General features: G+C 40.6%; 1 protein-coding gene and 1 long non-coding RNA gene across 3 annotated transcripts in view; one reads left to right on the plus strand and one right to left on the minus strand.

Moving 5' to 3' along the window:
- Positions 1-18,927, minus strand: part of ZNRF3 (zinc and ring finger 3) — a 90,267-nt gene that overhangs the window by 15,368 nt on the left and 55,972 nt on the right. The gene's annotated exons all lie outside the window — the stretch shown is intronic.
- Positions 1,347-17,595, plus strand: LOC142604296 (uncharacterized). Its single transcript, XR_012838172.1, has 5 exons — positions 1,347-1,694; positions 3,472-3,550; positions 7,162-7,312; positions 14,933-15,001; positions 16,386-17,595. It is a non-coding gene; the product is annotated as an uncharacterized LOC142604296 (long non-coding RNA).

Consider the following 18,927-nt stretch of genomic DNA (forward strand, 5'->3'; position numbering starts at 1 on the left):
AGATAAGATCTGACCTATTTAAGTGCATGGCTTTTCATCAAATACAGAGTCCAAACCTGGAGTTACCAACAGCACAGAGGAGATATAAGAACATATTAAAAACCTCTGGGATAGAGAAAACAGTATTTTAACCACCGAGGCTAAGACAGGGTATTTTTACCAGTTTCTGCCACTGTGCCTCTCTATGTTCTGTTCAAATGTTGCTCAATGTGGAGAACAAACATCCCTAGTAACTTTTCACAGCTGTTACTGCCTTTGTTGGATGCAGAATGCAAGTAACTATTTTCTCCAAGCAATGAGAGCTATCACCATCACAGAACCAAACAAGAGGACAGTGGCTCTTCTTAGACACTTGCAGAACCTGAACTTAAATTGAGATATAAAAGAAGCATATGAAAGAGATAAATTATGAAATATCACTCGGTGTTTTCAAAGAAGAACATTGGCGAGTACAGAGACATTAGTTTGAACACCTACAGGTCACTTTCTTTGCTCTATTCTTGTATTTTGTTTTTATTTTAAATCAACCAAGCCCATCAGACAGTGCATGAGAGAAAACAACTCCCAAATGGGCTTTCTCAGCCCAGCAGGTATTTGTCCCCTTTGAAGTCAGTACACCTGGCTAATCACCAATAGCTGTTGGGGAAGAAGAGTTAAAAGGAATCTACTACATGTTCTCCACCGCAGTGGCCCTGAGGTGAAAGCTCATCCAGGTTTCCCTAGAAGGCACCTTTTACAGACACAGAGTGCTTGTACAACTGTTCAGGCCATTTAGATTGTTCTTTCAGGATGGCCAGTCACCAAGCAAGGCATTTTGATCTCTGATGATATTTTTAAAGACATTTTGCAGGTTGGTTCAGAAAAAAACCCTTAATTTTGTGAACACACTGCATGAGCAGTATAGAGTGCAGAAATTCATTAAGTTTCCAGCCCCAGTATGTAATCTGTATTCTTTACTTTGCGTTGCAAAATTAAATGTTAAGAGATGAAAAGCATCAACTGAGTTCAAAAATCACGCTGGAAAAGACAACAGCAAGTGGGGTGAACCGCCTGCCATCCCCCCGCCCCGCTTCCGCAAACTTGCTGAGCTAGTTTAACTCCGGCCAACTGCAACCAGCAGTCTGTGCCAGGCCCCAAGCAAAGGCAGGCTTGAGCCGTCTCTGACCAGCGGTTCTCACTCGTCACTCGGGGCAGTCCTGCTCCCCCTCGCCTTCCCCCAGCCGCGCCACCGGCCGCCGCAGCACACGGCTCACCAGCGCCCAGCTCCGCCTGCGGGCAGTGCCCGGGACGCGGCCGAGGGCAAACAGCCCTGGCGGGCGCGCAGGCTCTGCCCCAGAACACCCCCCCCCCCATCCCCGGAAGTGACGTCCTGCCCGGGGGAGCGAAAGGTGCCCGGCAACCATTGGGAGAACGGGGAAACACGGATCTTTTTTTTTTTCCCCTTGCTAGGGTTTAAATCCTGATCCCAAAGAAGGAGGCGATGTGTTCGCTCCTGGAAAACATACCCTAGTCCCTCCTGGAGTCACTAGAGAGCCTGGCCCTGTGCAAGAGCCAGGTGCTAAAGGGACTTGTTCGCACAACGGGACCTCGGCAGCGGAGGCTGGTGAACGGGGCGACCCTCCGGCTCCCGAGCACCCTGCGCGGGAACCACCGGGCAGCCCGTGGCGGCATGGGAGCGACGGACGGCCGCGAAGGTGGGTGCCGCGGTGGCGCGCTCCGCGGAGCCCGCTCCAGCGCTCCCGGGGCTCCGGCTCCGCGGCTTGGCGGCAGCCCGCCCGACCTTCCAGGTTTCGCTGGCAAGAGATCAGAGGGCAGCCGCAAACGCACCACAGGCTGCCGCTCCTCGCCGCTCCCTCCCTGCTCGAGTTCGTTTTTAAAACCACTGCACTTTCCTGAGGAGCAAACGAGTGCGAGCAGGCTGGGGCCTGAGCGCAGACGTGGGTTTGTTTGGTTCTTTTTTTTTGTTGTTTTTGTTTTGTTTTTTCCTGGTATTCACCTCCTTCCCTTCAGTTCAAGATGGCAGCCGGGTGCCCGGAGCGCACCTGGAGCTGGCGGCCCCGCTGCCCGCCTCGGAAAGCCAGTCGACTCTGGGGAGGCACCCTGGAAAGGTGGCTGCCACTACGCCCCTCCTGCCTCACCCCCCAAAAAACTGTCGGATAACTAAAGCCAAAACGTCTTTGAAAATATCCTGCCCACTACTCAGTAATCAGGACAGCTCAAAATAACACAGCAATGTAAGTCCTGCTTAAAATACTGCCAACCTATAATAGGCATGCGACTTATTCATTTTGGGCTTTTAAAGACTGCCCCTAAATAATTTTTCAAGCAAAAAAAATCACGTTGGATGAGCAGGGAGGGGAAAAAAGTTCTACTGGTACATGCTTTACCTTTTACAATATCCATAGCAAACAAACGGGCATTTCCTCAATTCTGTTCCCGTGCAATTGACAGACAGCAGTAAAGGTGCCAGCTGTATCCCCTTCTGAGATTATTTGTCTTCTGTGGTTAAAATAAATGACTATCACTACATAGCAGTTTTGTGGGTTTGGGGGGGTGTGTGTGGTTTTTTTGTGGGTTGTTTTTTGGTTGTTTTTTTTTTAAAGAGTAATGAAGAAACAACCCCCCCCAAAAAACCCCAAACAAACAAAAAAACACAACCCCCCAAATTGCACTTCTAGTAATTTGAATGATCACTCTTTGTTCATAGTGACAACAGCCTTCCAGTCTTTCTTTGCATTCAGAGTCTAAAAGCCAACACTGCTACAGAGCAATGGACTCTGACCTGTTTGCTCTACATGGCCACTACATGCAAGCACCACCATCATAACTTTTGCTTTTTCTGTGAAGAGCTCCCACATCCTGACTGGTGGTTCAGGGAAGTTTGACATGTTCTGTGTAGATCAGCAACTAACTAAATGCCTGACATGCAGAAACATAGGGTTCAATTATGCAACAACACTGATGTAGAGAGTACTAAGCATGACTTGGTCCTAAAAGCAGGACTGGAAATGATGACAATCTTCAACAAGTCCCGTATTGGCAATTCAAAAATTCTTTTTCCTTATGTACCAATATAATAAACCACAAAATATAGGTTAGATGTAAGTAAGTTTTTATAGGATAGAGACAAGTCACCTGGCATCTTCCTTGACAAGCACAACCTTAACTCACTGTCTGAAATGATTGTAATTTTTGTGGAAGAGAGATACATATTTTCACAGGGGGAAACTGACTGTTATTGGCATTTCCCCCTTGTGTTACATGTAATGATGGTGTAAGAATAACAATGGTTTGTACTTGCAACCTATGCCACTATGTCTAAGCACTGTGGTTGGGAACTGCCTTACTTAAAACCCTCTCAAACTTACTTCTGGTAAAATACAGCTGGTCAACAAGGGAGACCTAACAAAAATCTCGGAGTATACAGCTGGAAAAAAGAGAAATCTCCTCAGTTTCTTCTTTCATTTTTAGGAATGAAGTTTCAAATGTGGAAATTTGTTACAAAACCAAGGCATCCTCCTGTATGCATCTCTTGTCATGATCATATGTGGTAAGCCATGCAATATGAAGAAGGTTCATGCTGTTCATACAGCAGCCCTCTTTTCCTGTGTGAGCTCTAACCAGCTCCCTGACTATGTGCTCCCCAGATAAGGAAACTGTGTAAGACTATCATAACCTGAATCTCATATTGATCTTTGTATGAACTCAGCAATAGCTCTGATTAAATTAAGTTTCCCTTTCCATGTATTAGCCACGCCTTTAGGCCCCATCAATACTGATTACAATGCAGTGGGAAGGCCCTCACAGGTCTGGACACTTAGAGAAGGAGGAAAAAATCTCCAGTCCTGGTTTTCAGATCTTTCTGAGCAATGGTAACTTTTGCAAATTCCTTTCAGACCAGTTTCAGAGTGCCCCAATAAATGCAGCTACAATATTGCCAGAATCACAGGGGGCAAAGAGAAGACAGAGCAACACCAAGCATTTTCAGTGGATTTACATAACAGGCTGGCCATGCAGAAGTAACCTATACTGTACAATTAGAGGAGAAGAATAAATCTTTAGAATTGCTGAAAGGGCAAAGAAACAGGAAGAGGTCCATTTAACAGCATGATGACATCATAGAGTGGCAATACAGACAGAGCAAACCACCAGATGAGGAATAATTGTATTTAAAATTTATCCTAGCAATCTGGAGTAACAAAAGCATTAAATGAAATGCAGAGAATTTCAGTCCATAACTGCACTGAACATTCTGCAGTAAGGTATTGCAATTATCACAGCAACAAATGCTAGAGGCTGTATTCCAGTATCCATTCTAACCTTTTCTTGTGTTCTGCTTTTACCTGTATGTAGATTCAGACTCTATTTGAATTAGTGGTTTTGTGTATTGGTTTCAAGTTCTGTGATTTTTTTACCCCCTGAAAGTACATGTAAAATCAGCTTAGCTCAGAACTTCATATAAACCCCTATTCCTGTTGGTAACAGACTTAAGAGTAACTACCAGATATTTTTTTAATATTAGTGCCATTTAAAATTAGTATTTTCAAGTCTTCACAGCAGTGTCTATTGGATTTTTTTATTCTTTCTCTGACGTAGTATACAACAGCTTAAAAGTGGTTCGAAGACATAAAGACATTTGAGTTAATCATAAGCCAGGCATGGAACAATCAAGCAAGTTAGTAATGTTTTCCCTTAGGAAAAAAAAAAGCTTCAAAAATCTGCTATCTTGTGCATTAATGGTACTACAAAACTAAACATAATAGCTAATGTGAATAGGCTGAAAATGAAAAGGACAAGACAGACAAGTGTCTAGAGGTTCTATTTAAACCTTTTAGGCCTCGTATTGCAGCATGTCCAGAGGAATAAAAATCATTGCCTTATCAATCTCACAGTCCTTGTTCAATCTGTTATATTTGATCTAAACAAGTAGATCAGAATAAAATACAAGAAAGCAATGAATGATTCTGCCCTAAATGCACCGAATCCAGGGCTGTATAATGGAACTGGATCTCTTAAAATGAAACAGTACCATCAAAGGATGGACAAAAGCTATCCCTGGTACAGAAAGAAAGGAGTACGTACTGTGAAACATAACCCTAACTTCCTAAGTACATGCAAGTTGGGCCTGGGGGGAGTCTTAGTAGTGCTTACTGACACCAGTCATGACTAAGGTACTGCAGAGAAAATCCAAAAAGGTCTCTTTCTTTTGGATTGTTTATTTTGCTAACCCTTTACAGTAAACTTTATTATTTAAGATTACCACTTGGATTAAATCATCTGTTCAGTAGGGGAGAAGGTGACAACAGCAGATGAAGGCAATTGAGATCATGAAGAATGCTGTTAAAATAACCAGCAAACATTTGAACTTGTCTATATGATGGAATATAGAGAATATGCACCTTGACTGTACTATTATTAAGAGTTTTGGCCACTTTAGGAATCTTTTCAAATGACACCTTGAGTTTTTCTTTGTAAATGAGCATTAAAAAAAAGATGTGCCATTTGCTATACTTGACTCAAACACCTGGTAGACATTCTTTAGTTGAATGTAGAGACCTTTAAAGTAACTAAAATGATCAGGGATACAAACCCCGCCTTTGAATTTGCCCTTCCCCAATTGTTTAAACGTTACCAGCCTAGGACTTTATCAAAAGCCCTCTGCTGAAGAATATATTTGGCTACTTTATACTCAAAGAAAAATGTAAACAGAAGGATATGGTGTGTTTATTACACATTTTAAAAGTATTTTTATTGCAAATGCATAATACTGGCTTCATCTATGTTTCTGTAGTGTTTTAATTTGCACAGAGATTGTCATAGCTCATGGAGAAGGCTGATGAAAAGTTATTTTAGAGTGTATTTTAGACACCTGCTTGTTACAAACTCGCTGTTGATAACCATTACCAATAAGATGCACATTAAATACTGTCTCAGATTAAAATGTGGAAGAATTTCCTAGACCCTGTCATCTAGAGAGGATGAGAGGAAACGCATATGACAGAAGTGGGAGGAAAGTGTCTCTTCACATATCCAGGCCTGAGGAAATTTTAGTTATTACCTCAAAGAACACCAGAAAGATTGGAAGAGCTCTGCACTCCCTTCCTGTGGGCCAGACTAACACAATAAGGAAGCAACAACTTCCTTGATGAGACAAACTTTCAACCCGAGGGACCAGATGATTATTAAACAGGTGCACTGCTTCCTCTCATTCATTCAAATCAGGCAGGACAGCAACAATGAAAACAGTAAGAAGGTCAGCCACTTGCTGACATCTAGAAGGACCTTACATGCTTGCAAATATGAACACTGCAAGCATCTCTGCCTCTGCTTTCTAGTATGACCCCATTCCAATTAATATGTCAGTTATTATACAACAGTGGCAAAACCAACATAAGAAGAAAAGCCACTTAACAAGGTCCCTGTTCAAGAGAAAAATCATACCAACATTAGCCTTTATTTATTGCATTTACTTTGCCAGTTAGAATTCCCTCACAATATACAACTGTATTTACATATGAGGACATAACACTAATCTAATGGGTTGCAGAGGGTGAATAAATTACAGATGAGAGGACTCAGGCTTGGAACCATAGGTGGGGAAATCAAAGTACATTAATCACTTTTAGCTCTGCCATTTACATCAACATAGTAATGCATTACACATTTATTAAGATAATAACTCAATACTTTCTGTTTAAAATGGCTATGCATAGAGCCAGATTACTATTTATAAATACACTTTTTTTTTTTTTTTTGAGGTTAACATCCTAGATAAAACTGATGGACTAAAGGGGGAAAAAAAAAGATGCTTTAAAAGTATTGCCTGCCCGTGTAAACCTACAGATACATCCTGCTGTTCTAAGACTATGTTCTCACAAATGCTCTTACATTAAGAACTACCTATCTGTCTTCCTGGATTAGCCTCCTGGATGAGCTGGATCATTCATCCAACTCTAGGAATTATCTTCCTGGAACTTAGTGCACTGTAAAAACCAAATTTTAATTTTAACTATGGTATGTGGTACATGACGGAGTTGATTGATTCTCTGGGTTAAGAAAATTATAAAGATGAGGAGGGAGACATTGAGCAATGGTTTAGGTGGTAACCAGTACGGATGCCAGTACACTGCTGTTAGCGAACTATCCCAACTCTTCCATCAGGTGCCAGCATGTACTATTAGCGGGTCCTCCAAAATGAACAAGACAGGAAGCAGAAAAGCGAGGATACAGTATGCAGAAGACAGTCCTACGGATCCCAAAACCAAAACATTGCTCTCAGTCAGAACTGAGAGAAACAGCACAGCTCCAACAGGTATAACCAAGGCTTTTTCCTCTTCCCTTTCCTTCTCCTTTTCCCTTGTCCTTTTTTCAATACCTCTCGTGCTTCTGGGGGCATTAAATATGATAATTGGGTTGCTCTGACTCTGCACAGAGATTGTTGAACAGAGTAATCAAGAAAATTGGTTTATACATCCTTATTCAGAGAACTGAGCCAGCCTGACCAAACTTGCATTTCTTCTGTCAGTTTCTGAGGTTTTCCCCCCTCAATTTCTCTATGAACTAAAAATCATTGAAGTTGAGGCACATTTTCTGTTTAACCCAGCCCATCGGATCCAATATTCCACATCAGAACTCTCCACATTGTAGAGTTAGTGGTCATTAATCTGCCAAAAGAGTGCAATTATGCAAGTAGCATGAAGCGGAATCTTTTTTATAGCTAATTCTTTCATCAGCTGTCTTTGGTCTTCTGAAATAAGAAGTCAGCCTCTCACATAGCATATTGGTAACATGTAGGCAACACTCAGTAGCAAGCAATCTGCATACTCTGAGACTTCAAAGAACATGATTTTCAATGAAAAAGTCCAGTGTCTGTCTTTATTGCTCTGGAAAGGCAGGTTAAGGATTTCAACGATCTTGACTGCTAGGGAATACAGCTGAAGGGATGAGGCTTCCATCTGCGATATTTCACCAAAATAAATTACGAATATAGCAACTCAGTGGTCATGGTCATCTCCTGAGCAGACTCAAAAGTAGCAAAATCTGTTCCAATAATTTTTAGTCCTCAGAAAGCAACTGATTTGCACCTGTTTTCTCCATATCAAGATCAAGTAAGACCACAAAGAAGTAGACAATATTACAAGAGCTATTGCACAGAAAATGCAGTACCAGGTTCTAGAATAGCATCTTTTCTAGTTGCCTTCTGCAGATTTGATTTTGTTCTATTAGCAGAGGACAACTTTGATGCTGAAATAAGTATCAGGCACCTACATTATCAGGGTTTAATTTCTGTGGAGACTCTTGAGTTTTAAGGAGTCTTCAGTTAAGTATGGACAAACCCAGGAAGTTCTAGAGATGAGAAAGAGACCACTGGGCCTTAAAATGCACGATGAATCTGCAGATGTTGCCACCGCCAGTTTGCCATTCAGTCAGCTGAATGGCATTCTGACCCTGTCACGGCCCTTATCGTCTTGAAGAAAAGAGGTATACCTTAAAGAACTCTATTAAACTGAGCAGTAGGTATGAGCAGAAGCCCCATTCTATGGATGGCAGCATTAGACTTTCAGTATGACAGAAATGGCATCTCATGAAGCTAGGCAATAAAATCCAAACTTGTTTTTTGATATGACTGTGACGTCTGCTTCAGATAAAGGGTCTCTCTTCAAGCCAAGTGTAATCTCCTATCAGGACCAAGGCACACATGCATTTCAGAAAGTGCTTTCCACCTTGATTCCATATCACAGTACAGCAGGCTTTACAGCACTTTATACTTACTACTGCAAAAAGGAAAGTACTCTTCACTGGAATACTTTAGATGGTCCTCCCCATAATTGGGCACAAAAGAGACATTCCATTAAGGAGGAGGGGGAAAAAAAAAACCAACCCAAACCAGCTCAGCAAAATCTGTCAGTATCTTTAAGAACACCACTATATTGGCTGCTAAAACATCAACTACCATGGATATTACTATTCAGATGATTTTGAAAATACATCTGGAACACTATCTGCTAAAGTAAGTGAGGATGTGTGTTTCCTATTAACATTTGACTATCCATAATATATTCAGTTAGCAGCACCTACTGTTCAGGAAAAGAAAATATAATGTTATCTCATTAGCAGAACAAAACTTAGTTCTAGCAGAGACTCACAATTGTACTTCCAAAAGCATGGAATGTCAGCCACAGGCAAAGACACTCCAGTGAAACAGTCTGCTGCACTCCGCTTACGATGGAGAATCTTGCACAAACCCCACAGCATTCTGTCAATTACAATTGTCAAACCACAAAACCTCTTTTTCTCTCAGAGCTACAGAGAATACAGACAACAGCATCTGAACAATATGGACATCCTGTCTCTCTCCTACACTGCTACCAGGCTCAGTCAATCACCAAAAATATGTTGCCCCTTGAACTGCCACTGGAGCTAGAAAGCCAGGCCGCAGGCCAATTCTGCAGGGGAGAGGAGGAAGGAGAAAAGAGATTCATCTACTTTGCAAACAGCAGAAGTTACAAATTAACCAACTGATGTCTCAGCCCTGTTAATGTACAATTCCCCTGTGATTCCAGAAACCGAGTTAAGCAAAGCATAAGCAGGATGCAATTGCAAACCTTTTCAGAGATTAATGAAAAAGGAACTTTCAGATTTCTGTCTGAAAGCAAAGGCAGAATATCACAAGTCAAATCCCCGAGTGTCACACCAGCATAAAACCCTTTCCTGACTCGAATACTCAGCTTCTCTGGCAGTTTGGGAGGTTTTATACATATGCCCTATACATACTGCATTATATGGCATTATGACAGTTGCTTTATCAGTTAAGGAGTATAGAAATAGAAAGTGCAAAGCAGTATTTTTAAATTTAAAAATAGAATCACAATTAAAAACCAATGTACTTCTCTGTAAAAAAATTTAAAACTTAAAAAACTATGTCCTTCTAGTTTAAGAAAAATATCACTTCATGCAGTACATTATCACATCAATATATACCAATGTGATCCATACCACTCACTACTGAGAAGCTCTCAGATAGTTAAAATGAGGAAGAAAAAAACCAAGAGTATCTCTCTTTTCTGGGGTTAGGGAGAAACATTGTGATCAGTTCTGAGTCTAGATCAGGTAAAAACAACATGAAAAAGAGATTTAGTTAACCCTGAATACAGCAAAGCCTGCTGGTTGCAAATCTCTTGCAACGCATTTCAGAGTCATGGGATTCCATTCCCAAAAACCTGCCCTCTGCAATTGCAGACCATTCTGTGGGCCAGCTGTCTTGTTGCTATGAGAAGGCACAATCACAGAGAGAAGGATGAGTACTGGAGGAGAGCACAGGAGAGGACTGAGGTCTTGAACTAGATAACATTCACAGAGAAACTAGCACACTCAGCAAGAAATGGCTGGATGCATTCATGCCAATTCATGGTGGCACACAGAAATGCTGCGACATTTTATAACCCTTCAAGCTTTTTCAGGGCAACAGAATTCCTATATACAGTTATCTCCAAAATATAACGGTCACAAGATGAATATATTTTTGAAATTATGTACTAAAGAATCACACACTATAAAATACCACTACAGCCAATTCAGATGATTCTTAACTTTATCTTTGCATTGAAAATGCACTGAAAGTAGATGAAATAGAAACAGCAAACTAGACCCAAGATAATTATGTAAACATACATATGTCCTGTTTTTCAGCTGGGATAGAGGTAATTTTCACAAGAAGCTGGGAGGAGACACAGCCAGGACAGCTGACTCAAAACTAGCTAAAGAGATACTCGATTCCATGACATCGTGCTCAGCATATTGGGGGCAGGGGTGGGGGGGTGGTTGGTGTGCAGGGGGTGCTGGCCAGAGAGGAGGGGTCGCTGCTCAGGGCTGGGCCGGGCATTGGGTTCCGGGCCGTGAGCAAATTGCATTGTGTATCACTCGCTTTGTATATTCTTTTATTACTATTGTTGTTGTTATTTTCCTCTTCCTTTGCTGTCCTAGTAAACTGTCCTTATCCCAACCCATGGATTTTACCTTTTTCTTCCGATTCTCCTCCCCATCCCACCGGGGAGGAGGGGGGGAAGGAATGAGTGAGCAGCCACATGGTGCTTAGCTGCCAGCTGGGGCTAAACCACAACATACAAGCATGTTGTGGTGCTGAGAAAAGTCATTAAAAAAATTGAGATATAGGAAAAAGTGTCGGAGGAGTTGTAAATTAAAGGAACTATTAACCTAGACCACTGTAAGAAGCCATCCCTATAGTACCCAAGCTTTGTAAATAGAATGTACCAAAGTTCCTCCTGTCTCAGATAGACAAGGCATGTGCTCGAATAGAAAACTACCTTAAAATTATAAATTGGTATGCATATACCTCAAAAGGGAAAACAAACAATTATAAGAATTATGTCTGGCATTTAGAACAGGAGATTGCAAAACTTTAAAAAAATTTAAGTCCTGCAGGAATTCCATCCAATAGCAGTTAATTCAATGGGAAAGTTCAATCCTTCTGAGAGACAAGCTTCACCTTAGTGCAGAAAGTTCTTTTTAACAAAACAACAGGTTTGTGCCACGGTTCCAACACACAGCTTTAGGTAAATATTGTATATACCTATTTTCAAATGTAAGAAACTGATAGGAATGAAAATTCACAGTATGTTCTGCTTAGTATCAGCTGTCTTGCTTAGCCTCATCCTCAAGTAGCTGGCCTTCATCCATAGGTTGGTATCTACTGTAAACAAGGACATTTTAGAGATAACACAGTCATCATCTGAGGTGATGAAACAGTAAATTCAAGTCTCAATAGTGACAGAAAATGTAGTGCTCTTTGCAGGGTTATTAAATGCCTGCATGCAGTCTGTGAGAGTATGTTCAGACATCATATATACCAAGGTGAGCTGTCAAGCAGCAAATGTATTTTCACTTCTACACATACTGGAGTTAAAAATGCTGTAGCGCATTTCCTTGGAGGTTGTGTCCTCTCTGTCGGGGATGAGCATCTGCATCCAAGACTACAAAATATGCATGTAACTCCCAGTCAGGGACTTCAGTCTTTCTGAATGAACAAAGGCGTGTAAAATTCCCTTGGTGTCCAGTAGAATACTACTGATTCGGTGACATCCTCCCTCTACTAGAAGAATCAGGTTGGCTAATAACTTCAGTAGTAAAAAGATAGTATTCCAGTTTATCTAGCAACTTTCCATGAGCTAGCTAATATAACATGACATGGACTTTCTTTCAAACAGTGATCCTTGGTTTTGGATTAGATTAGTGTTAAGGTCCCAAACTGTGGTGGACCCTTGCTGTTAGTTTGTTGATTCTTTAAAAAAAAAAAAAACACCAAAAAAAAGAAGAAGAAGAGGGGGAAAAAATAAAAAAGGTGAAGGATTTTTGTTACAAAGGGAAACTGGAAACTTCTTTGCACACAAGCAGAGACATGGCTGTATTGCAGAGGCCTCAGGGTAAGGATTAAAGAAAAACAAAATAGAAACCCTTCCATCTCTAATTAGGGTCTTCATTTGCCAAAGAGCCATTCCACAGCGGGAGGAATTACATTCAGGCCGTTGCTTGGATAACGTCTCCCAGCAGGTTGGCTCCTCAGAGCAGGCTACTCTGAGCCAACAATTTCTGGTTACTTGGAGGCAAGCAGCCTGCATATTGTTTTAACTGGCCTGGCTTTTGCAGCCAGTTTTGCTGAAGAACAATCTTCTATTCAGAATGCAGAGATAAAAGCTTCACTTGGTTTGAATTTGTCCCCAGTTTCTTTCTCCCTTTCTTTTTTTAAACATGGGAATTATAGGTTCTGGAGTTTGCATTATTTCTCTTGTAGACATCAATGTTTTTCCCCCTCTAGCCACTTGATTCTTTGCCAGTGAAGGCTGCTGTCTGGAGTCCAGCCATTCATCAGCCCCTACCTCATCATTAACACTGTGGTGCTGGCGGTCACAGCTCATTGCTGGCGACAGGAAATCCTAACTTGCAAGAGGTTAACCACAGCCCATAAACAGCCAGGCTGGCTCATTAGTCCCTTACAGTCAGCTGAAGGGACCCTCTGGGAGTTTCAACACTGTTCATGGACTCAAGGGTCTGTGCATTCTGTGCTATTCACAAATGCCTCCCCACACACCTCTTAAAAGCTGTCTATTTGGATCCTCGGGGCTAGGGTTCATCTTTTTTCCTATCCAAAGTTGACCAAGTTTTTTGAGCATTTTGAAAAATTAAATGTCTGTGATGTGTTCTCTTGGCTTACCAATTGAACAAAATCCCAATGGACCAACAACTGAGATGTTAATGCACTAGAATACATACATGCTTTTGATATTTTTAGTAGTTTTGGTAAGAGTTTCCTATCTATATTGAGCAATTCTAAGGCAACAGGTATGCAAATGTTGATCAATACATACCTGATCTGTCAAGAGAATTCATACCACAAATATGTCCACCTCTAATCTTCAAGAAATAATCTGCTAGAATTGCAAATGGCTTGGTCAGTGCTCCCTACATTGACCAAAAAGCCCACTTCATACTCGTTTTGAGTTCCCTGTATGATCATTTGACTCATTTTGAGTTGATTCCTTGAACTTGAACTACAAACATGAAATCATCATGTCATCCATACAGGCACCTCTAGGAAATATCCACCTGGCCATCATGAAGACAAAATGTTTAGAGCAGAAAAACAGCTTCTGACAAATTATCTCAAAGGAGTAGGATATGAAGCACAATTTGTGTTATATTTTCTCCTTCCTCCCTTTCACTCCTGTGAAAATCATTGCAAAACATTCCCACTTTATGTCTGCAATTTCTTATGATCCACTGTTTTCTACCACTGCTGATTTTATCTGCCCATCTTTTACTCTGAATATCAGAGTCCCTCTGATGCAGCTATGGTTACATTCCCCAGTTCTCCAATTTCTTTCAAAGCTTTCTGGCTCTTAGTGCACCAAAATCAGGCATGTCAGTCATCTGTGAAGTCCTAAATGATTCTCTTCCCTGCCTCCATTTCTACTCCTTATTTTGTTCACTTTGACCCATTTATCTAATTCTGCTTGTGAACCTTCTTTTGTGCTCATTTCTATACTTCAGCATAGCTACACTTACTTGCCCTCTCACTTTTCTGCTTCAAATTCCATTGTAGTTCTTCCAACATGTCTGCCTTTGCGCATTTCTCCTGTTAGAGAAATAGATTGATTCTGCATGTAAAATAAAAATACCTCTCAGTGTTTGAGAGGCTCACAAGGCACTTAGAATCACGAGGGTCTGAAAACTTAAGAGACGTAAAACAACATCATCATCATCATCATCATTATTATTATTATTATTGCATCTTAAAAAATTGTTCCTTAGTCTTTACTCAGCCTGGACTTCCATTAATTTCACTGGGAGTTCTGATTGAGCAAAGACTCCAGTAACACATGTTGTGCAACAACAGCTGCTTCTTTAGCTTAAGGGAGAAGCAGCTGTGTTCCACAGTTGGTTGGAAAGGACTGAAGATGGTGGTGGGGACCGCTAAGGACTCAACTCTAAAAGTGGACATTTATTTAAAGTAATCAATCCAACAATAGCAAATCTAAGGAGTGCCCAGAGGGAGAAACGTGAGAAACAGCCTTGAAAAGCCTATGTTGCTTTTCATAACTGCACAGTGAATACAAAAAGAAAGTTAGTAAAATAATACAATAACAGATTGCTGGCACTAGATGAAAAGGGCCCACCACCACTCATGAATTAAAACCTGATAGATCTACTTCTGAACTGCATAACCTGATTCAGCCCTTGTTTGTCTATTCCTTTGAGCAGTCCCTCTTTGGCTTTGATCCAGCTCTTTTCTTTCCTTTTACATCTTTTCACTGTACAATCCATACACAACACAAACCTTTCCTCTGTCTCTAGAATTTAATTGGCTTGCTTGTCAGTTCTCTTACCTGTGCTCAACCCTTCCCTTCTTTCCTCAAAGGGACTGCTGAAATTAAGGTGGAAAGTAGTCATGGAATGAGAGGATTTAAAGAGCAAAGACATTAGAAAGGTACATATGAACTCAGACTTCAACTACAGTGATGAGACTGCTCCTTCATGCTGCATCCCCATGTTCTCTGCAGCCAAACACTCTTACACGCAACATTTCTTCCTTTTTCTTTCCCATTCGAATCCCTTTTTTAATCTGTTAAAATAGGCTTCTTGTTAGGAGTATGATCTGTGGAGGATGGAAGAGGAGGCAAGGAGATCAGAAGCAGAAATACGCTGAGCTTTTGGCAAAAGCATTTCTCTATGATGTGACTGATTTTTTTGTTGTTCAAAAATATACACTTGTCCCTATCAGGAAGACTATGAGGACTGACTATTTCTGTTTGTGATTATGAAAATCTAGCTTCTTCATGAAAAAAACATATATTATCCCCTCTTCTGACCTCATCTACACAATTTTGTTAGAACTCCAGAAATCATTATGTCTATATGCTGTAGAGGTCTGATCACATTGTTAGCACTGGGAAAGTAAGAAACAGGAATGGCAAAAGATAAATGAATCCAAAAATATTTGCACAAGTAACAGTATCACCTTAAATACTATTTTTTAAAGATGTTTTATGGTTGTTTACAATGGATGTAACATTTCAGGTGTCCTGGACATTACAAATGATAATTGAGTGGGGAATAACAAGAAACAGTCAGTATGATGTTACAGCATTTATGTTCTTTGGTACTTCAGGAAAATGGTAATTCTCTCTGTTTCTCAGTATATTCTTTAGAACAAACACAGTAAGAAAAACACATGCATGGCAGGGATTACAGCACTAAGACAATAGACCATGGAAATGAAAATTCTAAAATTTAATGGGGACTCTTAAAGAACATGACTGATCCAGAAGCTCAGAGTCTTTAACACTAGCCAGGATGCTATTTTTTCCCTCCTCAAAACACATACTGTTTTTTCATTACAAAACAATGGGATCGATAAACCACATCGTTTGTGTTTTGATCAGAGTTTTGGCACGTTTGACACGTGTAATGTAGATCTATCAACTAGTCCACAGCCAGAGGAGTCTAGTGTCATTCAAGACACTTCTCTTCTGCTTCCTAACAACTTCCTAACACAGAATGTCTGAGAGTTCAAAACAACCAATATTACGTTTCTACTGCTGAACAACTTTTCTCAATCTGTAGTTTGACATGCATTTAGGCCAGCACTGCCATCAGAAAGACCAGTCCCTTTACCCTCCTCCTTTTACTTGTTCCTACCTCCACTGCTAAGCTGCCAACACAAACCTTCATGTAGCCACACAGTGAAACAACAAACCAACCAATCAACCAGCTTAAAAGTCATCTGTACTATTACTTTTCAGCCAGATCAATTAAATTTTGCTCTAAATTTTGAGACTACTGCCTCAAAATGAATTCCAAATGTTTTTTAGATGCTGTTTACAAAGAAGAAACATGGGCTGACAAACAGAAGGCAGCAAAAGGCCCCCAAATTGTGGAATAGATACCACAAGTGGAAAGTCAGCTACTTCAATGGATGTAAGAAGTTTTCCTAAAGTGACAGTATCTTCTACTGCATGTGGCACAGGACTCATCATAGGGTGGGTTAATGCAGCTGCCACTACTCGTTGAAAGTATTTGAACAAGCAAAGTTTTAGAAATGTTGATCAATGGTTTTAGACATGTCTCTCATCAATTTTAGATCTTAATCTACTGCATATCTCAGTCCTAATTTCTGAAAAAGTTTAGCATGGAAGAGCGTTTGCCTAAATTCCATATGCATTTCTACAACTGAACTGAATCAATTTCTACAGGAAATTATCCAAACTGTATATAGAACTATTAATGTTATACAGAAACAAAATGTATGCTTAGTCACTGCAATTCTGATTTGTACATAAAACTGTATGCTTAATTTAGACTATTAATATAAAGGTGTAAGTTGATTTTGTTTAACTTGCCTTTCTTTTTATATTACTTTCAGTAACTCCAAAAGAAAAGGATTAAAATTGGCTCCCCCCAGGCTCTCTTGTTCCTCAAGTCTTAGAACAGATCACTCTTTATTCAGGAGCCAAATTACCAACATAGCCCCATGATTTCTTGTTTGACTACCTTATAAGAATCTTTACATTTAAACTAAATTGTCAAACAATTAAGAATCACAGTTATGACTGTTTAATGCAGACTTGAGTTACGATGACTTTGGCCCCAACCTAAGTAGTATAATCATAATGATGATGTGGCAAAACAAGAGATTCTGCTAGTTAGTATTTGTGTAAATGATTTTGTAAATAAACTTAAAAGAGAGAAAAGAAGTGAATGGATAGTGGAAGAACTGTTAGGAATTTCCTCATATTACAAATTCCTTTGATCTGAAGAAAACAGGAAGCTGTAGTAGCAGGGACATCCTCTCTTTGTTATGTTCTGCTCAGATGCACATGCTCAAATACACACATCCTATTAATACAGAAGAAGAGTCCCTTCAGCAGTCCCTGGAAGAGAAACAAGAACAAAATCCTTCCCTGTAGACTTTCAAGCCTGCAGAAAGGGAAGATGTGCCACTTTTAAGCAAATCTTCAGCACTTTCTCCCTATCTATCCTGTACTGAAATAATAAACAATGGCATTGCTGGGTTGTATTTCACTGTTTTGACAGATGTCATTTGTTTCAAAAATGACAGTGGCAGGGGAAGAACGGGGGGGCTGCACGTTGGAATGTGCAGGACACATGCAGGCACTGCCATCACAATGCAGTGGATGCAGGCATGCAACAGGTATTATAGCCTACACTGCTTTTCCCTTCCTCCAAAGTTACACTGCTGGAGCACGTGTGCTGGCAGGCAAAGGAGTCTCACTGTGCTGTTTGCAGAGAAGGCAGGAATTCCAGGAGGGGAAAGGTTCCCTTTGAAGTGCATGGCACGAGGAGCTTCCCAGTGACCATGGCAACAGCTCAGTGGGTTCCCAGCCTGAGAACCAAGTTACCGCAGCCATGCCTCAAAAACAAAAAAAGTCTGAAAGAAGGAAAGAGAGAGGGGGAGGTGGGGTCGGGGGCGTGGGGGAGAGAAGTTGGAGCAGAATTAGCCTGGCAGAAACTGAGCGGCTCCCTGGTAGGCAAATCCAGCCAATAATGCTGGTCGGGTTCATGGGGTTTCCTTTTCATTTCCAAAGCTTTCTTCTTTCTCTGTCATTCCCCCTCTAGCCCTATTCAGGAGCTCATGAGATCAGTAAACCCCAGGCCTTTGCTTTGCCTGCATGCAGCATTGCCTCAAACAGGCCTGCACTGTGATCAAAGGCAATGTTAAATCACAGCTGCCACACACACCCCTTCCCAATCAGGGTCCAGTTTTCACGGGCAGTCTAACAGGAGATACATTTTTTTAAACTCTTTCATTTCCATTACACCATATAAATCTGACTAAGAAGGATGAGCAATTAAAAAACCTGTATGGAAATGGACACATTAAATTCTGTACAGCTACCAATCCCATTTAGCATGTGGATAAACAAGTGGAGTGAACCTTCTGAAAACACAGACCAGGGTTTTACTAAAAACAAAACAAAACAAAAAACCCCAAACAAAACAAAAAAAATACCCAAAAACCAAAACACCCCAAATCAAAAAAGACAACAACTAAAAACAACAATAAGAATAAAAGCATACATCTCTGTACCAGATTTGCGTGCCATGGAATTTAGCTCTACAAACAGCTTTTAAGTAGTCTACATTCTACTTCCCAATATTCCAAACTTTCTACAATATCATCTCTTTTTTTTTTCCTTTTCCTCTGCTATTAAACTAAACGAAACTTCAAATTTATTCCTTCATATATGCATGCATTCCACCATACAGACACAAGCAATAACCTTTTTGCTTCTACTACTATATTACTCAACACAAATGTTCACCAGTTTTAGTGAAATGATTTTAAATTGGCTCCCTTAAAACAGGACTTAAAATCTTTTATGGTTTGAATTA

Source organism: Balearica regulorum, chromosome 17, assembly GCF_011004875.1.
Source record: "Balearica regulorum gibbericeps isolate bBalReg1 chromosome 17, bBalReg1.pri, whole genome shotgun sequence".
NCBI lineage: Eukaryota > Metazoa > Chordata > Aves > Gruiformes > Gruidae > Balearica > Balearica regulorum.